Raw genomic sequence first — 21,445 nt, 5'->3', positions numbered from 1 at the left:
TGATAGAACACAGCATTTAAGATTAGAATGGGTTAAACCAGCGTCCACGTGTAATACTGTGTTGGAAGACTGTCGATTGGGCAGGCATCCAAGAAGCTGACAACGAAGCATAGTTTCGGGGTAAGGGCACAAAACCACCACCAACTTCTGAATTGTAAATGGGATTTTATGTTTATTAAGATCTGGGCCACCATGTAGCCTGATACATCATACAGTCTTGATCAAAGGTCCAATAAAGTACAAAACGTTCGTTTGTATAAATATTTTCCCTATGTATCCATCTTTTTCTTTCCATACCAACCATCTGTAACTTTCCTACCCATGCATCACCTACCATCTTTTCATTCAACTGATCACCCAGACATCCATGCATGTACTCATACAGCTATCCATCCATCCGTCCATCGATCCAAGCAGTCATACAAATAGTTATCATTCGACCAACCCATCCATCCTAACTGCACCTCTGCATCTTAAATGCTCACATTACCTGGATGGTAGCCACATAATTCCACTACACACCACATACAACGACTCTACTCTATAACACATAAATATTTACATTTACAATGCCAATAGCTCTAAGCCTCCCTTGCACTACCTTTTCCGTTGATAATATCTTCGGCTGTGAAGCCTTAGGTTTTACCCTAGGATTGTCCCCTTGTCAGACGTGTACTAGGCTTCTAATCTATAGAGCTCCTGGGCCCCTCGGCTCTTTTTTCGACGACTTGCAGGTGGCGCTCTCTGTGCCCTGCTTGAGATCGGAGCACTGTATCTTGTTGGGGGATCTGAATTTTCACATGGACAATCCAGCGGATCCTGACACGATTAAGCTGCAGGATATTGTTTCTCCGCTAGGGCTGTTCTCTTACATCTCCAGCCCCACCCATAGTAAAGTATTAAACAACAGTGGTCCAAGGGACTAATATTTTCTTAAGTCAACATGTTGTAATTCACATGGTGAAATAATCTCACAAAGCAACCAACCCAACAAAAACAGTATCAGTGGTTATTTATTTGTTTATCTACCACTTATACACAATATAAATGTTTTTTATACAAGATAAATGTGTTTATGTATAATACAAGGTCATACTGGTTGCCCCGAAGGGAGCGTGCAAAAAAGGAAAGTGGAGTGGATTTAGTGATGAAAAGAAAAGGAGGAAATTTTCAAAGAGCGTGATATAAAAACCAATCCAACAGTTCAATCAAAGGATCAATAATCATCCTAACATTGAGACCTGACCCTAAAACAATTCAGCAATATATTTTTTCAATTTTTCAAAACCTGTATAATTGGTAAATCAAAATGCACAAGAAAGGGGAAATTATATTGGTCCAGGTCAAGTTTTTTTTTAAAGCGTCGACGTTTCGACTCGACTTTTGGCCACACGGTGGATTAAGCCTGGGCCGGGCGAGTCTTCATCAGGACTACAACGGGCAACCTTGTATCTTTAGGGATGACCCTGTAGAGCAAAAAGAGACGTCTAAATGGGCTGTTGCTAAAGAATCAACTGATTGGAAATAAAAGGCCGGGCTCCATTGCTTACCCTGACGTTGATGGATGTTTCTCTGATGATTTTTTCTTTTGTAAATTCAATTAATGAAAACCGTTTTCCTAAAAGGAATATGATATATTCTATTGAGGATCTACATTAAAATTTACAGCTATTACACTTTCTAACAGAAGTTAGAGGATAGTCAAGGACGTAAAAAAGTAGTACCTGCGTAGTTATGTGACCTCAGGAAGGATCAGAGGTGATGAACCTGCGTCATTCCTGTCTTCCTACTCCATTTTTTGTTCCAACAATTTCATATATATAAGTAGCACTGTAAAGCAATAACTCAAACTAAGTGTCAATTATGTGGGTTAATATTACAACTTAAATCATAATCAATAGCCCTCTCCAGGGTACTCTTACCCTGCTTCAGATAGCGATGGAAATGTATTAATACTTCCACCGGACCCAGCGAGGTTTTTTATTAGTCTTCTCACACGTCGTCACTCACTTCTCACAGGGGAGCTAGATAAGCGAGAGAGACAAAAAACTAATTCAGGTTCAATAACCTAACTCGAAGACCCACTGAAACTCTGGGGCGTTGAATGTCCGCTTACCTGACTAAATCGTTCTATTATTTAGTCACTAGTGTTCCGCGTCTTCTCACTCGGGCCGATCGCGGGAAACTGACACCACCTCGGGATGGTTGGTCAAAATTAGTAAACATAAAAGATATCTCGGCACAGCGAAATTCGCCGCCATCTTAGAGTGGTAAATGTGTAACACATTTTAAAAGTATAACACGTTTTAAAAGTAACTGAATTAATGATGTATACATAGGGCATTCGGACATATGGGAGTGGGAAGTGAGGGCCTAAGGCCATCGTTCACTACAATTCTTTTTTTGTAGTTCACAACACAACAATTGTGTTTACACAAATGTCACCGCCATCTTAGAGTGGTAAATGTATAACGCGTTTTAAATGTGACTAAATTAATAATGCTTACATAGGGCATTCTGACATATTGGAGTAGGAGGTGAGGGCCTAAGGCCATCGTCCAATTTTCACTGTAATTCTTTCACAACACAATTACAAGAATTACAACAATTACAAAATTAAATCTGATTGCAACAAAAACATTTACACAAAGATATTTACAGCATGGCACACCAGAGGTGTGTATACAAAGTACTTTGTCTAATAGTTGCCTCCATTACAGTCGATCCCGACTGTGCCAAACCTTACTGTATATCTGAGTATTGCACATTAAAGAATGCTGACAAGGACTATACAGCCAAGAGGGACACCTGTCTGTTTATTTCTTCCATCTCGTTCAGTCCAGATTTTACAGTATCCAAAAGATGTATCCATTTACACTCTCTCTTATTTAGAACAACACATAAGTCTCCCCCTCTAGGGTTGGCAGCAACTTTTTCAATAATCCACCATTGAAAACTGTTTGGATCATGATTGAACCTGGTGAAATGATCCACTAAAGGTGCCCCTTGTGTTCTACAGCGTATTCTGCTCATGTGTTGGAGGATTCGACATTTGACTTTTTGGACAGTCTGTCCGACATATAGAAAACCACACGGGCATTTAATGGTATAGATGACCCCTGCAGTGTTGCAATTACTATGGCTCTTTAGAGTGTAAGTTACTTCATTATGTGTAAAACTCGTGCATTCTAAAGTCGATGCACAAGCCTTGCATCCGCCACATTTGGTGTGTCCCAAAACCGGTGTAAAGCCCCACAGTGTTGTCTGGCCAGTTTGTTGTGGAGATTTTAGAAATGATTGTACCAGGAAGTCTCGAATATTTTTGCCCTTCCTGAATGCATGTAGTGGAGGTGGCATTCCCCCTAATTCCTCTTGGACTAAATGCCAATGACGATTTATCAGTTTTTTTATAACACTGCTCTTGGTGTTGAATGTAGTCACACACACTAAGCGTTCTGCACTGTGTTGTTTTGGCTGTGTCTCAAGGAGGTGTTCCCGATGATTATACCAAGCACGCTTCCGTGCCATTTTCAAGAGCCGTGGTGGATAACCTCATTCCAGCAATCTACCCAACAATAAGGAGGACTCCTCAAAGTAATCCTCCTTTTTCGTACAATTACGGCGCAACCTCAGAAATTGACCGAATGGTAAATTATCCCTGAGGTTGCGGGGGTGATGGCTTGTGTATCTGAGGAGGGTATTCCTCTCACTGGTCTTCCTGTATAGAGTGGTGTATAGAGCACCTGCTTCTGCCTTAATTTGAATGTCCAGGAAATTAATAGACATTTTATCTGATTCTAGAGTGAACTGGATATCATGTGAACGATCATTGAGCCAACTGTGAAACATTGATAACAGATCTTTACTACCCTCCCATATCAGTAGGACGTCATCAATGTATCGGGCCCATAAGGCCCGATACATTGATGTATATATCACGGGGATATTCGAACACGCCAGAAACACTACAGATGGTAGTCCATCAAAAAGACAACCCCGTTATCAATCTGTCTGACCATGAGCTCACCCCTTTAGAACAGGATGTTTTATCTAAGGGTCTATCCTTTGTCCCTACATCAATGCCCAACAATTTCAACCTGAAAATTGAACTACACCAGTTTTTCAGAAAGGTGCGATTAAAACACTATTTTCAAAAAACTCCGTACAATCCGGTCTTTTCAGGTAGTGGCTTAAGACCTCCATCTAAGTTTAACCCCCCGGCGCACCTTTTAGATCACAAAATCTTTGCTTTTGAACAAGTAGTTCTACGCGACATTGACAATGTACTTGCTAACCGCCAGTATGTTCCATACAATATAAGCAAGCAAGAAAAGGAAGCGTTACATGCCCTAAAGAACAATGCCAATATAGTGATAAAACCCGCAGACAAGGGGGGAGCAATAGTTGTCCAGAATGTTGACAAATATAACGATGAGATTCTTTCACAACTAGCAATAGAGGGTAACTACATTCTCCTAAAAAAAGACCCCACAAAAGAAATCAGTCTTCTCATCAATAACATTACAAAAACTGATTTGGAGGAGGGCTTGATAAACAAGCTTGAGTATGAGTTTTTAAACAATAAATATCCTCGGATGCCTACCATATACACCCTTCCCAAGGTGCACAAGCGGTTGACTGATCCACCAGGACGCCCCATTATTCCAGGCTGTGGCTCTTTATTAGAGCCTCTCTGCAAGTATGTGGATGTCTTTTTAAAGCCAATAGCTATTGCCACATCTACATATTTACGTGATACCACCCAGACTATCAAGCTGGTGGAAGGACGGAGTTATGATCATAACAACTCTCTACTAGCTACGATGGATATTACATCCCTTTATACTAATATCCCCCAACAGTCTGCCCTAGAATGCATGGAAAGAATTCTTAATTTAAGACCAGCACCGCATAGAGTCTCTACGGAGTTCATTATCAACTTGCTCACTATAGCAATGACAAAGTACTTCTTTGTGTTCCAAAATAAATACTATATTCAGACAAGGGGTGTTGCCATGGGGGCAAGCTTTGCGCCGAACCTGGCGATTATTTACATGAGCGAGTATGAATCAGAATTTGTCCTCAATTCGAATAACCCTTACCAAGATCATATATCCTTATGGGACATTGATGACGTCCTACTGATATGGGAGGGTAGTAAAGATCTGTTATCAATGTTTCACAGTTGGCTCAATGATCGTTCACATGATATCCAGTTCACTCTAGAATAAGATAAAATGTCTATTAATTTCCTGTACATTCAAATTAAGGCAGAAGCAGGTGCTCTATACACCACTCTATACAGGAAGACCAGTGAGAGGAATACCCTCCTCAGATACACAAGCCATCACCCCCGCAACCTCAGGGATAATTTACCATTCGGTCAATTTCTGAGGTTGCGCCGTAATTGTACGAAAAAGGAGGATTACTTTGAGGAGTCCTCCTTATTGTTGGATAGATTGCTGGAACGAGGTTATCCACCACGGCTCTTGAAAAAGGCGCGGAAGCGTGCTTGGTATAATCATCGGGAACACCTCCTTGAGACACAGCCAAAACAACACAGTGCAGAACGCTTAGTGTGTGTGACTACATTCAACACCAAGAGCAGTGTTATAAAAAAACTGATAAATCGCCATTGGCATTTAGTCCAAGAGGAATTAGGGGGAATGCCACCTCCACTACATGCATTCAGGAAGGGCAAAAATATTCGAGACTTCCTGGTACAATCATTTCTAAAATCTCCACAACAAACTGGCCAGACAACACTGTGGGGCTTTACACCGGTTTTGGGACACACCAAATGTGGCGGATGCAAGGCTTGTGCATCGACTTTAGAATGCACGAGTTTTACACATAATGAAGCAACTTACACTCTAAAGAGCCATAGTAATTGCAACACTGCAGGGGTCATCTATACCATTAAATGCCCGTGTGGTTTTCTATATGTCGGACAGACTGTCCAAAAAGTCAAATGTCGAATCCTCCAACACATGAGCAGAATACGCTGTAGAACACAAGGGGCACCTTTAGTGGATCATTTCACCAGGTTCAATCATGATCCAAACAGTTTTCAATGGTGGATTATTGAAAGTGTTGTTGCCAACCCTAGAGGGGGAGACTTATGTGTTGTTCTAAATAAGAGAGAGTGTAAATGGATACATCTTTTGGATACTGTAAAATCTGGACTGAACGAGATGGAAGAAATAAACAGACAGGTGTCCCTCTTGGCTGTATAGTCCTTGTCAGCATTCTTTAATGTGCAATCCTCAGATATACAGTAAGGTTTGGCACAGTCGGGATCGACTGTAATGGAGGCAACTATTAGACAGAGTACTTTGTATACACACCTCTGGTGTGCCATGCTGTAAATATCTTTGTGTAAATATTTTTGTTGCAATCAGATTTAATTTTGTAATTGTTGTAATTCTTGTAATTGTGTTGTGAAAGAATTACAGTGAAAATAGGATGATGGCCTTAGGCCCTCACCTCCTATTCCAATATGTCAGAATGCCCTATGTATGCATTATTAATTTAGTCACATTTAAAACGCGTTATATATTTACCACTCTAAGATGGCGGTGACATTTGTGTAAACACAATTGTTGTGTTGTGAACTACAAAAAAAGAATTGTAGTGAACAATGGCCTTAGGCCCTCACTTCCCACTCCCATATGTCCGAATGCCCTATGTATACATCATTAATTCAGTTACTTTTAAAACGTGTTATACTTTTAAAACGTGTTACACATTTACCACTCTAAGATGGTGGCGAATTTCGCTGTGCCGAGATATCTTTTATGTTTACTAATTTTGACCAACCATCCCGAGGTGGTGTCAGTTTCCCGCGATCGGCCCGAGTGAGAAGACGCGGAACACTAGTGACTAAATAATAGAACGATTTAGTCAGGTAAGCGGACATTCAACGCCCCGGAGTTTCAGTGGGTTTTCGAGTTAGGTTATTGAACCTGAATTCGTTTTTTGTCTCTCTCGCTTATAAAGTCCACATTTGTAAAGCGCACAATCACCCGTAAGGGTCTCTAGGCGCTGGGGGCCGTCAGGAAGATTAAGCGAGCTATTGCCCAGAGTCACATGGTGCTGGGCTAATCTGCCGCCGGAGCCGGGGATCGAACCGTGATCCCCAGATTCCAGCGTCAGTCGCCCTGGCCGCGGCGCCGCACCTCTCCCCAATATCTTATCTAGCTCCCCTGTGAGAAGTGAGTGACGACGTGTGAGAAGACTAATAAAAAACCTCGCTGGGTCTGGTGGAAGTATTAATACATTTCCATCGCTATCTGAAGCAGGGTAAGAGTTCCCTGGAGAGGGCTATTGATTATGATTTAAGTTGTAATATTAACCCACATGAATGACACTTAGTTTGGGTTATTGCTTTACAGTGCTACTTATATATATGAAATTGTTGGAACAAAAAATGGAGTAGGAAGACAGGTATGACGCAGGTTCATCACCTCTGATCCTTCCTGAGGTCACATAACTACGCAGGTACTACTTTTTTACGTCCTTGACTATACTCTAACTTCTGTTAGAAAGTGTAATAGCTGAAATTTTTAATGTAGATCCTCAATAGAATATATCATATTCCTTTTAGGAAAACGGTTTTCATTAATTGAATTTACAAAAGAGAAAATCATCAGAGAAACATCCATCAACGTCAGGGTAAGCAATGGAGCCCGGCCTTTTATTTCCAATCAGTTGATTCTTTAGCAACAGCCCATTTAGACGTCTCTTTTTGCTCTACAGGGTCATCCCTAAAGATACAAGGTTGCCCGTTGTAGTCCTGATGAAGACTCGCCCGGCCCCGGCTTAATCCACCGTGTGGCCAAAAGTCGAGTCGAAACGTCGACGCTTTAAAAAAAACCTTGACCTGGACCAATATAATTTCAACACAACAAAGTACACCTGGGGGTCACAAAAATAAGGTCAAACCAGAGTGGATCAAAACACCAATGCTACACAAAAGACACCATTGAAGACATTATCCGTGTGAGTGAAATGCAGGCCACGTTGAGGCTCAAGAGCATCTGGAGAAATGATTTCCATCAGAAGCCACACTGTACCGCCCTCTTTCTCATCATTTGGATTCTCCTCACCCAGGAGACAAAACGGCCGGTCAGATGTTACCGTGACCGAAGTGTGTGAGGTAAGGGGTGTTATATATGGTACATAAAAGTAAATTAAACGTGGCTGCTGTAAAGGCAGTGTTATAGTGGTAAAGAGGTGATAAGTGAAGGAAAATGTAAAATTAGGTGATTAGGTGGACAAACAACATTTATTAGTGTCCCCCAATCCCTAAGAATTAAAAAGCAAGTGTGAGTGCGGGTTTTAAATAATCACCGCGCTCAATATTGGTCGACATGTTTCTGCATTATACTGAACCTAGTTTCAAAATGCATTCTTCAGGACCGAAAGATAAAAACACTGCTGCTAGGATTAAAGAAAATAAAACGATATCACCTGACCTTCAGGTATATACTCAACCGTATACTGTTGCATCACACGGTATTCGATCCACACGATAAGACAGACAAAGTAGAAAAAGAGAACATGAAAATGTCATATTCCTATGAATATATACTGTGATGAATGCACATTTCACATGTATAAAACACATATTGCTAGCTGGCAAACTCACCCAAATGTGATGGTTGAGAGGCTTCACCCCACCTGGCTACAGCGCAGGTATGAGGAGCACCGCTCTATAAAGAATTCACAAGTAATATCTTTAGAGCGCGAAGATCAAAAGGTACATGAGTTCACAATATGGCATATTGCTATGAGCGTCCCACGCGGTCCGCATTATTAAAAATGTGGACCAACCCACTAGTACTCAACTCCACTCGTCCGATATTGACAGACCCGGTCTAAGTTAAAAAATGGCTAAGTTATCAAGAGCTAGAAATTGAGCGTGTCAGCTTGTAAATGCACTGCTCAAATGAAAAACACCGTCTGATCGTTTCTAAACACCGCGCTAGTGGTGTAAATATTCAGCGCGATCTAAATCAGGCAGCAAAAGCGCACCAGAGTTACAATGCGCCGATCCTGATGGTCGCGTGATCGGTATCTTTCTGCGCGTTCTCAAGCAAACACACAGCGCGCACAGAACAGGCTGGCGCTCCCTCACCTGTCCGTCGATGTCTCCTGGCAGTCTACTGTACTGCTTGGGGGGGCACCGATGCGTCTCCCAAATGGACTAATATGCACTTCCTCATTGTGCAAGCGAGGAGGCAATCACGTGATGTGACCACGTGATCCCAGGCATGCTGGGATATGTAGTCCCTCGCACAAAAAATGCAAAAAGTGCATAAATTAGACTACCAGACAGTTGTTTGTCCACCTAATCACCTAATTTTACATTTTCCTTCACTTATCACCTCTTTACCACTATAACACTGCCTTTACAGCAGCCACGTTTAATTTACTTTTATGTACCATATATAACACCCCTTACCTCACACACTTCGGTCACGGTAACATCTGACCGGCCGTTTTGTCTCCTGGGTGAGGAGAATCCAAATGATGAGAAAGAGGGCGGTACAGTGTGGCTTCTGATGGAAATCATTTCTCCAGATGCTCTTGAGCCTCAACGTGGCCTGCATTTCACTCACACGGATAATGTCTTCAATGGTGTCTTTTGTGTAGCATTGGTGTTTTGATCCACTCTGGTTTGACCTTATTTTTGTGACCCCCAGGTGTACTTTGTTGTGTTGATACTGTATTTCGGGGCATGCACCTGGCTGGTCGGTAAACTCGCCCTCAGACCCTAATTTCATTGTTTGTTGTGTGCGTGAACTGTACAGCTAAGGCTGTGGGTCTTTTTAATTACTGGCTGACCTCTTGGTCTCCGGTTCAATTGAGTTCACTGAGTGGCTTAACCAGTCCTTCACCACTTGTACACCTCCATTCGTTTTGATATGGCAACCAACTGGGGCCTGGCTTTTGAGAGTACAGAGGTTCAGAGCATTCTAGACGAAAACCCAAGTCTCCTAGACTCTATTCCAGTTTCGGTTCAAACAGTAAATAATGATGATGGATGGGTAAAAATTCTAGCCCTTAAAAAATCCCATACAAGAACATCCGTACATGGACTTATAATGGCACAATACCTTCGAGACAACTGTGCACCTTCAGGTCTTATTGTCACCAATGCACCACGCTTATTCCTTGATGATAAAGAATTCCTCAAGGACTGGTCGATGATAGCCTGGAGGTGTACGAGGGATTGGCTAATCCTGATCATCAAAACCGCAAAAAGAACAGCGGACAAGATATTAATTGAGATTCAGGTTTTAGAGGGCCATATTAAAGCCACATTGAAAAGCGGAATGTTCAAAAAGGGACAGGAAGAGAGTGATAAAAACAATAAAGACTTTAAAGAATCAATTGTTTTTACAAAGTTAGAAAAGTTTAAAAAGGACTTAGCCAAATTTTCTATGGAGCGTGTATATCCATACACTAGTGACACATATACAGCACCAACATTTAACCGAGGTGGAAAGAAGGGTGGCTCTACGTATGGCACCTCTAGTTCGGATGGAGCATCTAGTGATTCAGACACCTCACAACATGGATCCGCTGACCAAACCCCTAGAGGCCGAGGCAACAGGAGAAACTGGAGAAGTGGCAATCATCCCCAGAATTTCAACAATTTCCAACCTTGGTGGCCGGCTAATCCCTGGATGTTTGGACCTCAATGTCCACCTCAAATGGGTCCTTTTGGCCCCCCTCCGATGCAACAGGGTCCAGGATCGTTTCCTTTTTTAGGATTCGGCCCGAGACGAGGCAGGGGCAGGAGGAGACAAGGAACCACGACACCACAAGTGCATTGGAACACGGAAGCTCCTCAACAATCGAAAACTCTCCGCAGCGGAAAGAAAGTCCCGCAGGAAACTGCAGGGACCAGCAACCAACAAGCCTCGTAATGAACCTTAGTTCACATACACTCTCCACTACTGAAGAGCGACTCCTAAACAAAGGCTTGGGTTTTGTGGCTACCCAGAAGGGGGATCCTTTCGTAGCACAAATCGAACTTGCAAAGTTTTTTCGCAAAATAAGATTGCATTATTTCTTTTCTAACTCAAAACAAATAAGTACTGTCCCGAAGACAATAACACTGGATTAAGGAAACCCTCCAATTTCAATCCACCTACCGCTGCTCTACCACCGAAAGTGATGACATTTGAAGCGGCAGTGGAGAGTGATATTAATCGCATCTACAAAACAGAGACTAGACCTTTTATGAACCTCCCAAAGGACGAACAGCTTGCTCTACGTCTGTTAACATCTAATGACAAGATTACTATTAAGCCTGCTGATAAGGGTGGAGCGACAGTCATCTTAGATACTGAGACATACCGGAATGAGTGCATCCGGCAACTGAGTGATCAGAAGTCATATCTCCCATTGAGAGAGGATCCGACAGAGAAATTGCAAACCAAAATTAACAACTTGGTAGAGGAAGCAACAGGGGAGGGGTGGATAACGCCCCAAGAAGGACAATACCTAATCACTAAATACCCTGTAATTCCTTACTTCTACTGCCTTCCAAAGGTGCACAAACCTCAGCGGCCGCCACCTGGCAGGCCGATAATTTCTGGAATTGGGTCTGTCTTGGAACCGCTTTCAACTTTTGTTGATCATTTTTTGAACCCTATGGTCAAAGCGATGCCCACTTTCCTGCAGGATACAAAGGATGTCCTCAGACTATTACCTACAATACAATACAACACTGAAACTGATATCTTGGTATCATTTGACGTAGAGTCTCTATATACGTCCATTCCCCAAACTGAGACCCTAGAAGTGGTCGGTGCGTTACTAGAACAGAGTGATCATCAATCCATCACGCCCACGAGCTTCATCATGCATCTAGCTGAAATTGCCATGAAAGAAAATTATTTTCGCTTTGAGGATACCATCTACCTGCAAACGTCAGGGACCAGCATGGGCAGCGTTTTTGCGCCGAGCCTGGCGAACCTCTATGTCCATAACTTCGAACAGCAAGAGGTTTTGAAGGCCACCAACCCATATCTTTCGTCATTATATATATGGAAAAGATATATTGACGATATTTTGGTGGTGTGGCGGGGCACTGAAGCAGATCTATTATTGTTCCATGACTGGTTGAATGGAAAGAATGCCTACCTGAAGTTCACTATTGAACATAGTAGAACATCTCTGGCCTTTTTGGATCTAAGGTTACATGCCACTACTAATGGCATTCAATCGGAACTCTACCGGAAGCCGATGGCTAGAAATGCACTACTAAGGTATGATAGCTGTCATCCTCGGGCCTTAAGGGATAACTTGCCCTTCGGGCAATTTCTTAGGGTACAAAGGAACTGTTCTAGCAAAGAAGCCTTTGATATCCACTCAAAAAATTTGGAAACCCAACTGAGTGAAAAGAACTACCCGAGAAAGATCATCAGGCAATCAAAGAAGAGGGCGTCCAATAATAATAGAGAGTCTCTACTAGAAATACAGCCACCAAAAGACAAGACCAATCGCATCGCCTTTGTAAATACATTTAATACCCGCTCGAATCAGGTGCAGAAAATCATAAAAAAGCATTGGTCTATCTTGAAGACTGGAAACGATGATATCGCTTTACCCATTTTCGCCTTCAAAAGAGGACAAAACCTAAAAGATCAATTGGTCCACACGCGCCCGCGTAATAAAGAACCCAGGCAAGTGGGGACGCTGTGGGACCTACCTCCAGTTTCTGGACACCATCCATGCGGGGCGTGCAGTGTTTGTCCCCAAACCAGGAAATCGACCGAGGTCGATATCGGGACTAATCGCCCGTGGACACAGAAAAGGTTCACTAACTGCAACAGCAGCAATTTGATATATTTAATAACTTGTCCATGCCTTTTGCGATACGTCGGTATGACCACCCGGAAAATCAGGACAAGGTTACAAGAACATAAAAGCACAGTGCGGTGTAAGAAACAAGCCACCCGTCTCACCGCACACTTCTTGGAGAAGGGACACGGTCCTGAAGATTTCTGTTGGACGGTCCTAGAACAACCTCAAATACCCCTATCCTGTACTGACATCAGCAGGTTTCTCTTCAAAATTGAACAGAAGTGGGTGTACCGCCTTAATAGTGACAAGGAGGGACTCAACGAACCCATTCCCTGGATGTCCTTGTGAGGCCTGAACTTGAACTCTGGAATAGTGATTTTTATGGGTTTTCGCCATTTTTTCTGTACCTCTATAATTTAACCCTACTTGCTTAACAATCTATCTTGGTGAGGGGTTATCACTAATATTTTTGGCCCGTATTCATGATTGGCGCACAGCCCGATCTGTCTGGTAGTCTAATTTATGCACTTTTTGCATTTTTTGTGCGAGGGACTACATATCCCAGCATGCCTGGGATCACGTGGTCACATCACGTGATTGCCTCCTCGCTTGCACAATGAGGAAGTGCATATTAGTCCATTTGGGAGACGCATCGGTGCCCCCCCAAGCAGTACAGTAGACTGCCAGGAGACATCGACGGACAGGTGAGGGAGCGCCAGCCTGTTCTGTGCGCGCTGTGTGTTTGCTTGAGAACGCGCAGAAAGATACCGATCACGCGACCATCAGGATCGGCGCATTGTAACTCTGGTGCGCTTTTGCTGCCTGATTTAGATCGCGCTGAATATTTACACCACTAGCGCGGTGTTTAGAAACGATCAGACGGTGTTTTTCATTTGAGCAGTGCATTTACAAGCTGACACGCTCAATTTCTAGCTCTTGATAACTTAGCCATTTTTTAACTTAGACCGGGTCTGTCAATATCGGACGAGTGGAGTTGAGTACTAGTGGGTTGGTCCACATTTTTAATAATGCGGACCGCGTGGGACGCTCATAGCAATATGCCATATTGTGAACTCATGTACCTTTTGATCTTCGCGCTCTAAAGATATTACTTGTGAATTCTTTATAGAGCGGTGCTCCTCATACCTGCGCTGTAGCCAGGTGGGGTGAAGCCTCTCAACCATCACATTTGGGTGAGTTTGCCAGCTAGCAATATGTGTTTTATACATGTGAAATGTGCATTCATCACAGTATATATTCATAGGAATATGACATTTTCATGTTCTCTTTTTCTACTTTGTCTGTCTTATCGTGTGGATCGAATACCGTGTGATGCAACAGTATACGGTTGAGTATATACCTGAAGGTCAGGTGATATCGTTTTATTTTCTTTAATCCTAGCAGCAGTGTTTTTATCTTTCGGTCCTGAAGAATGCATTTTGAAACTAGGTTCAGTATAATGCAGAAACATGTCGACCAATATTGAGCGCGGTGATTATTTAAAACCCGCACTCACACTTGCTTTTTAATTCTTAGGGATTGGGGGACACTAATAAATGTTGTTTGTCCACCTAATCACCTAATTTTACATTTTCCTTCACTTATCACCTCTTTACCACTATAACACTGCCTTTACAGCAGCCACGTTTAATTTACTTTTATGTACCATATATAACACCCCTTACCTCACACACTTCGGTCACGGTAACATCTGACCGGCCGTTTTGTCTCCTGGGTGAGGAGAATCCAAATGATGAGAAAGAGGGCGGTACAGTGTGGCTTCTGATGGAAATCATTTCTCCAGATGCTCTTGAGCCTCAACGTGGCCTGCATTTCACTCACACGGATAATGTCTTCAATGGTGTCTTTTGTGTAGCATTGGTGTTTTGATCCACTCTGGTTTGACCTTATTTTTGTGACCCCCAGGTGTACTTTGTTGTGTTGATACTGTATTTCGGGGCATGCACCTGGCTGGTCGGTAAACTCGCCCTCAGACCCTAATTTCATTGTTTGTTGTGTGCGTGAACTGTACAGCTAAGGCTGTGGGTCTTTTTAATTACTGGCTGACCTCTTGGTCTCCGGTTCAATTGAGTTCACTGAGTGGCTTAACCAGTCCTTCACCACTTGTACACCTCCATTCGTTTTGATATGGCAACCAACTGGGGCCTGGCTTTTGAGAGTACAGAGGTTCAGAGCATTCTAGACGAAAACCCAAGTCTCCTAGACTCTATTCCAGTTTCGGTTCAAACAGTAAATAATGATGATGGATGGGTAAAAATTCTAGCCCTTAAAAAATCCCATACAAGAACATCCGTACATGGACTTATAATGGCACAATACCTTCGAGACAACTGTGCACCTTCAGGTCTTATTGTCACCAATGCACCACGCTTATTCCTTGATGATAAAGAATTCCTCAAGGACTGGTCGATGATAGCCTGGAGGTGTACGAGGGATTGGCTAATCCTGATCATCAAAACCGCAAAAAGAACAGCGGACAAGATATTAATTGAGATTCAGGTTTTAGAGGGCCATATTAAAGCCACATTGAAAAGCGGAATGTTCAAAAAGGGACAGGAAGAGAGTGATAAAAACAATAAAGACTTTAAAGAATCAATTGTTTTTACAAAGTTAGAAAAGTTTAAAAAGGACTTAGCCAAATTTTCTATGGAGCGTGTATATCCATACACTAGTGACACATATACAGCACCAACATTTAACCGAGGTGGAAAGAAGGGTGGCTCTACGTATGGCACCTCTAGTTCGGATGGAGCATCTAGTGATTCAGACACCTCACAACATGGATCCGCTGACCAAACCCCTAGAGGCCGAGGCAACAGGAGAAACTGGAGAAGTGGCAATCATCCCCAGAATTTCAACAATTTCCAACCTTGGTGGCCGGCTAATCCCTGGATGTTTGGACCTCAATGTCCACCTCAAATGGGTCCTTTTGGCCCCCCTCCGATGCAACAGGGTCCAGGATCGTTTCCTTTTTTAGGATTCGGCCCGAGACGAGGCAGGGGCAGGAGGAGACAAGGAACCACGACACCACAAGTGCATTGGAACACGGAAGCTCCTCAACAATCGAAAACTCTCCGCAGCGGAAAGAAAGTCCCACAGGAAACTGCAGGGACCAGCAACCAACAAGCCTCGTAATGAACCTTAGTTCACATACACTCTCCACTACTGAAGAGCGACTCCTAAACAAAGGCTTGGGTTTTGTGGCTACCCAGAAGGGGGATCCTTTCGTAGCACAAATCGAACTTGCAAAGTTTTTTCGCAAAATAAGATTGCATTATTTCTTTTCTAACTCAAAACAAATAAGTACTGTCCCCGAAGACAATAACACTGGATTAAGGAAACCCTCCAATTTCAATCCACCTACCGCTGCTCTACCACCGAAAGTGATGACATTTGAAGCGGCAGTGGAGAGTGATATTAATCGCATCTACAAAACAGAGACTAGACCTTTTATGAACCTCCCAAAGGACGAACAGCTTGCTCTACGTCTGTTAACATCTAATGACAAGATTACTATTAAGCCTGCTGATAAGGGTGGAGCGACAGTCATCTTAGATACTGAGACATACCGGAATGAGTGCATCCGGCAACTGAGTGATCAGAAGTCATATCTCCCATTGAGAGAGGATCCGACAGAGAAATTGCAAACCAAAATTAACAACTTGGTAGAGGAAGCAACAGGGGAGGGGTGGATAACGCCCCAAGAAGGACAATACCTAATCACTAAATACCCTGTAATTCCTTACTTCTACTGCCTTCCAAAGGTGCACAAACCTCAGCGGCCGCCACCTGGCAGGCCGATAATTTCTGGAATTGGGTCTGTCTTGGAACCGCTTTCAACTTTTGTTGATCATTTTTTGAACCCTATGGTCAAAGCGATGCCCACTTTCCTGCAGGATACAAAGGATGTCCTCAGACTATTACCTACAATACAATACAACACTGAAACTGATATCTTGGTATCATTTGACGTAGAGTCTCTATATACGTCCATTCCCCAAACTGAGACCCTAGAAGTGGTCGGTGCGTTACTAGAACAGAGTGATCATCAATCCATCACGCCCACGAGCTTCATCATGCATCTAGCTGAAATTGCCATGAAAGAAAATTATTTTCGCTTTGAGGATACCATCTACCTGCAAACGTCAGGGACCAGCATGGGCAGCGTTTTTGCGCCGAGCCTGGCGAACCTCTATGTCCATAACTTCGAACAGCAAGAGGTTTTGAAGGCCACCAACCCATATCTTTCGTCATTATATATATGGAAAAGATATATTGACGATATTTTGGTGGTGTGGCGGGGCACTGAAGCAGATCTATTATTGTTCCATGACTGGTTGAATGGAAAGAATGCCTACCTGAAGTTCACTATTGAACATAGTAGAACATCTCTGGCCTTTTTGGATCTAAGGTTACATGCCACTACTAATGGCATTCAATCGGAACTCTACCGGAAGCCGATGGCTAGAAATGCACTACTAAGGTATGATAGCTGTCATCCTCGGGCCTTAAGGGATAACTTGCCCTTCGGGCAATTTCTTAGGGTACAAAGGAACTGTTCTAGCAAAGAAGCCTTTGATATCCACTCAAAAAATTTGGAAACCCAACTGAGTGAAAAGAACTACCCGAGAAAGATCATCAGGCAATCAAAGAAGAGGGCGTCCAATAATAATAGAGAGTCTCTACTAGAAATACAGCCACCAAAAGACAAGACCAATCGCATCGCCTTTGTAAATACATTTAATACCCGCTCGAATCAGGTGCAGAAAATCATAAAAAAGCATTGGTCTATCTTGAAGACTGGAAACGATGATATCGCTTTACCCATTTTCGCCTTCAAAAGAGGACAAAACCTAAAAGATCAATTGGTCCACACGCGCCCGCGTAATAAAGAACCCAGGCAAGTGGGGACGCTGTGGGACCTACCTCCAGTTTCTGGACACCATCCATGCGGGGCGTGCAGTGTTTGTCCCCAAACCAGGAAATCGACCGAGGTCGATATCGGGACTAATCGCCCGTGGACACAGAAAAGGTTCACTAACTGCAACAGCAGCAATTTGATATATTTAATAACTTGTCCATGCCTTTTGCGATACGTCGGTATGACCACCCGGAAAATCAGGACAAGGTTACAAGAACATAAAAGCACAGTGCGGTGTAAGAAACAAGCCACCCGTCTCACCGCACACTTCTTGGAGAAGGGACACGGTCCTGAAGATTTCTGTTGGACGGTCCTAGAACAACCTCAAATACCCCTATCCTGTACTGACATCAGCAGGTTTCTCTTCAAAATTTAACAGAAGTGGGTGTACCGCCTTAATAGTGACAAGGAGGGACTCAACGAACCCATTCCCTGGATGTCCTTGTGAGGCCTGAACTTGAACTCTGGAATAGTGATTTTTATGGGTTTTCGCCATTTTTTCTGTACCTCTATAATTTAACCCTACTTGCTTAACAATCTATCTTGGTGAGGGGTTATCACTAATATTTTTGGCCCGTATTCATGATTGGCGCACAGCCCGATCTGTCTGGTAGTCTAATTTATGCACTTTTTGCATTTTTTGTGCGAGGGACTACATATCCCAGCATGCCTGGGATCACGTGGTCACATCACGTGATTGCCTCCTCGCTTGCACAATGAGGAAGTGCATATTAGTCCATTTGGGAGACGCATCGGTGCCCCCCCAAGCAGTACAGTAGACTGCCAGGAGACATCGACGGACAGGTGAGGGAGCGCCAGCCTGTTCTGTGCGCGCTGTGTGTTTGCTTGAGAACGCGCAGAAAGATACCGATCACGCGACCATCAGGATCGGCGCATTGTAACTCTGGTGCGCTTTTGCTGCCTGATTTAGATCGCGCTGAATATTTACACCACTAGCGCGGTGTTTAGAAACGATCAGACGGTGTTTTTCATTTGAGCAGTGCATTTACAAGCTGACACGCTCAATTTCTAGCTCTTGATAACTTAGCCATTTTTTAACTTAGACCGGGTCTGTCAATATCGGACGAGTGGAGTTGAGTACTAGTGGGTTGGTCCACATTTTTAATAATGCGGACCGCGTGGGACGCTCATAGCAATATGCCATATTGTGAACTCATGTACCTTTTGATCTTCGCGCTCTAAAGATATTACTTGTGAATTCTTTATAGAGCGGTGCTCCTCATACCTGCGCTGTAGCCAGGTGGGGTGAAGCCTCTCAACCATCACATTTGGGTGAGTTTGCCAGCTAGCAATATGTGTTTTATACATGTGAAATGTGCATTCATCACAGTATATATTCATAGGAATATGACATTTTCATGTTCTCTTTTTCTACTTTGTCTGTCTTATCGTGTGGATCGAATACCGTGTGATGCAACAGTATACGGTTGAGTATATACCTGAAGGTCAGGTGATATCGTTTTATTTTCTTTAATCCTAGCAGCAGTGTTTTTATCTTTCGGTCCTGAAGAATGCATTTTGAAACTAGGTTCAGTATAATGCAGAAACATGTCGACCAATATTGAGCGCGGTGATTATTTAAAACCCGCACTCACACTTGCTTTTTAATTCTTAGGGATTGGGGGACACTAATAAATGTTGTTTGTCCACCTAATCACCTAATTTTACATTTTCCTTCACTTATCACCTCTTTACCACTATAACACTGCCTTTACAGCAGCCACGTTTAATTTACTTTTATGTACCATATATAACACCCCTTACCTCACACACTTCGGTCACGGTAACATCTGACCGGCCGTTTTGTCTCCTGGGTGAGGAGAATCCAAATGATGAGAAAGAGGGCGGTACAGTGTGGCTTCTGATGGAAATCATTTCTCCAGATGCTCTTGAGCCTCAACGTGGCCTGCATTTCACTCACACGGATAATGTCTTCAATGGTGTCTTTTGTGTAGCATTGGTGTTTTGATCCACTCTGGTTTGACCTTATTTTTGTGACCCCCAGGTGTACTTTGTTGTGTTAATACTGTATTTCGGGGCATGCACCTGGCTGGTCGGTAAACTCGCCCTCAGACCCTAATTTCATTGTTTGTTGTGTCCAATATAATTTCCCCTTTCTTGTGCATTTTGATTCACCAATTATACAGGTTTTGAAAAATTGAAAAAATATATTGCTGAATTGTTTTAGGGTCAGGTCTAAATGTTAGGATGATTATTGATCCTTTGATTGAACTGTTGGATTGGTTTTTATCTCACGCTCTTTGAAAATGTCCTCCTTTTTTTTCATCACTAAATCCACTCCACTTTCCTTTTTTGCACGCTCCCTTCGGGGCAACCAGTATGACCTTGTATTATACATAAACACATTTATCTTGTATAAAAAACATTTATATTGTGTATAAGTGGTAGATAAACAAATAAATAACCACTGATACTGTTTTTGTTGGGTTGGTTGCTTTGTGAGATTATTTCACCATGTGAATTACAAAATGTTGACCTTAATGCGACATTGAAAGAAAACATTAGTCCCTTGGACCACTGTTGTTTAATACTGCGAAATACCCAGGTCCTGGACCTACTGGGCTACCCCATTTCTATTAATGGCCACCCATAGTAAAGGCCATACTATTGACCAGATTTTTTCAACCAGGCTGATTGATGTGTCTTTGCCGCTTCCAGTTTTATGGCCTGATCATTTTTTAATCAATTTTAGTATTCCTTTCTTTGTTATGACTGGCCAGAGAGTGCCTAAAGAAGTGCAACGGACGAGAAGGGCATTTCATCAAGTTACGGCGGAAATGCTGTCCGATGCGCTCCTCCGCTATCCCTGTGGCCTCTCTGGCGATCTGGAGGAAAACCTAGACTTTGTTCAAAAGTGGCTGACAGCTAGATTTGATGCCCCTGTTAAGCCAGCTAAGTCCGCGGCTAGACATACTTCGGCCCCTTGGTTCACTCCCTCTTTAGGGAAGATGCGTCAAGATTGCAAAAAAGCCGAAAGAGTGTGGCGGCGAAACTATGATCCGGAGGATAAATTAAAATATCGGGATGCGATTAGGCTCTATCATAAGCATATTTTGGATGGAAAAAAAGTTTATCTGGAGCGCAGAATCGTCGAGGCGGAAAATTTAAGCAAAGAACTCTTCAGGATAGTTAAGGAGTTTATTTCCCCCCCCTTGAGTGTGCCCTCTCCCTCTCATTCCGAAGCTTGGATGAGCCAACTTGGAGATTTTTTTGTTCATAAAATTAAGTCTATTCAGGACTCTTTTCCGGATAAAGGCCCTATTTCAATGCTGAGTCAACCAACGTTCCTCCCCTCTCCTGCAGAGGAGTTGGGTCCTGTTCTTTCGGCTTTTCCGCCTCTGTCCTCTGATACCTCGTTGGATCTGCTGGCCCGGCTTCAATCTGGTTCGCCTTTGGATCCTTGTCCAGCGAAATGCCAGGGCAGAGTAGCGCCTGCAGTCAACATCTTGCTTAATCCGCTGCTCAATCTATCCCTAACTTCGGGAGAGGTACTCCCGGCGTGGAAGCATGCTTTGATCCTGCCGCTACTCAAAAAGCCTACTTTAGATCCCCTTGTTAACGCCAACTACAGGCCGATCTCCCTTCTTCCTGCTCTGGCAAAGGTGATCGAGAAACATGTGCAGCTCTCCATTTCTAACT

This window comes from Lissotriton helveticus, chromosome 5_1 (genome assembly GCF_964261635.1).
Source record: "Lissotriton helveticus chromosome 5_1, aLisHel1.1, whole genome shotgun sequence".
In the NCBI taxonomy this organism is placed as follows: domain Eukaryota; kingdom Metazoa; phylum Chordata; class Amphibia; order Caudata; family Salamandridae; genus Lissotriton; species Lissotriton helveticus.
This window is presented reverse-complemented; position numbering follows the sequence as displayed.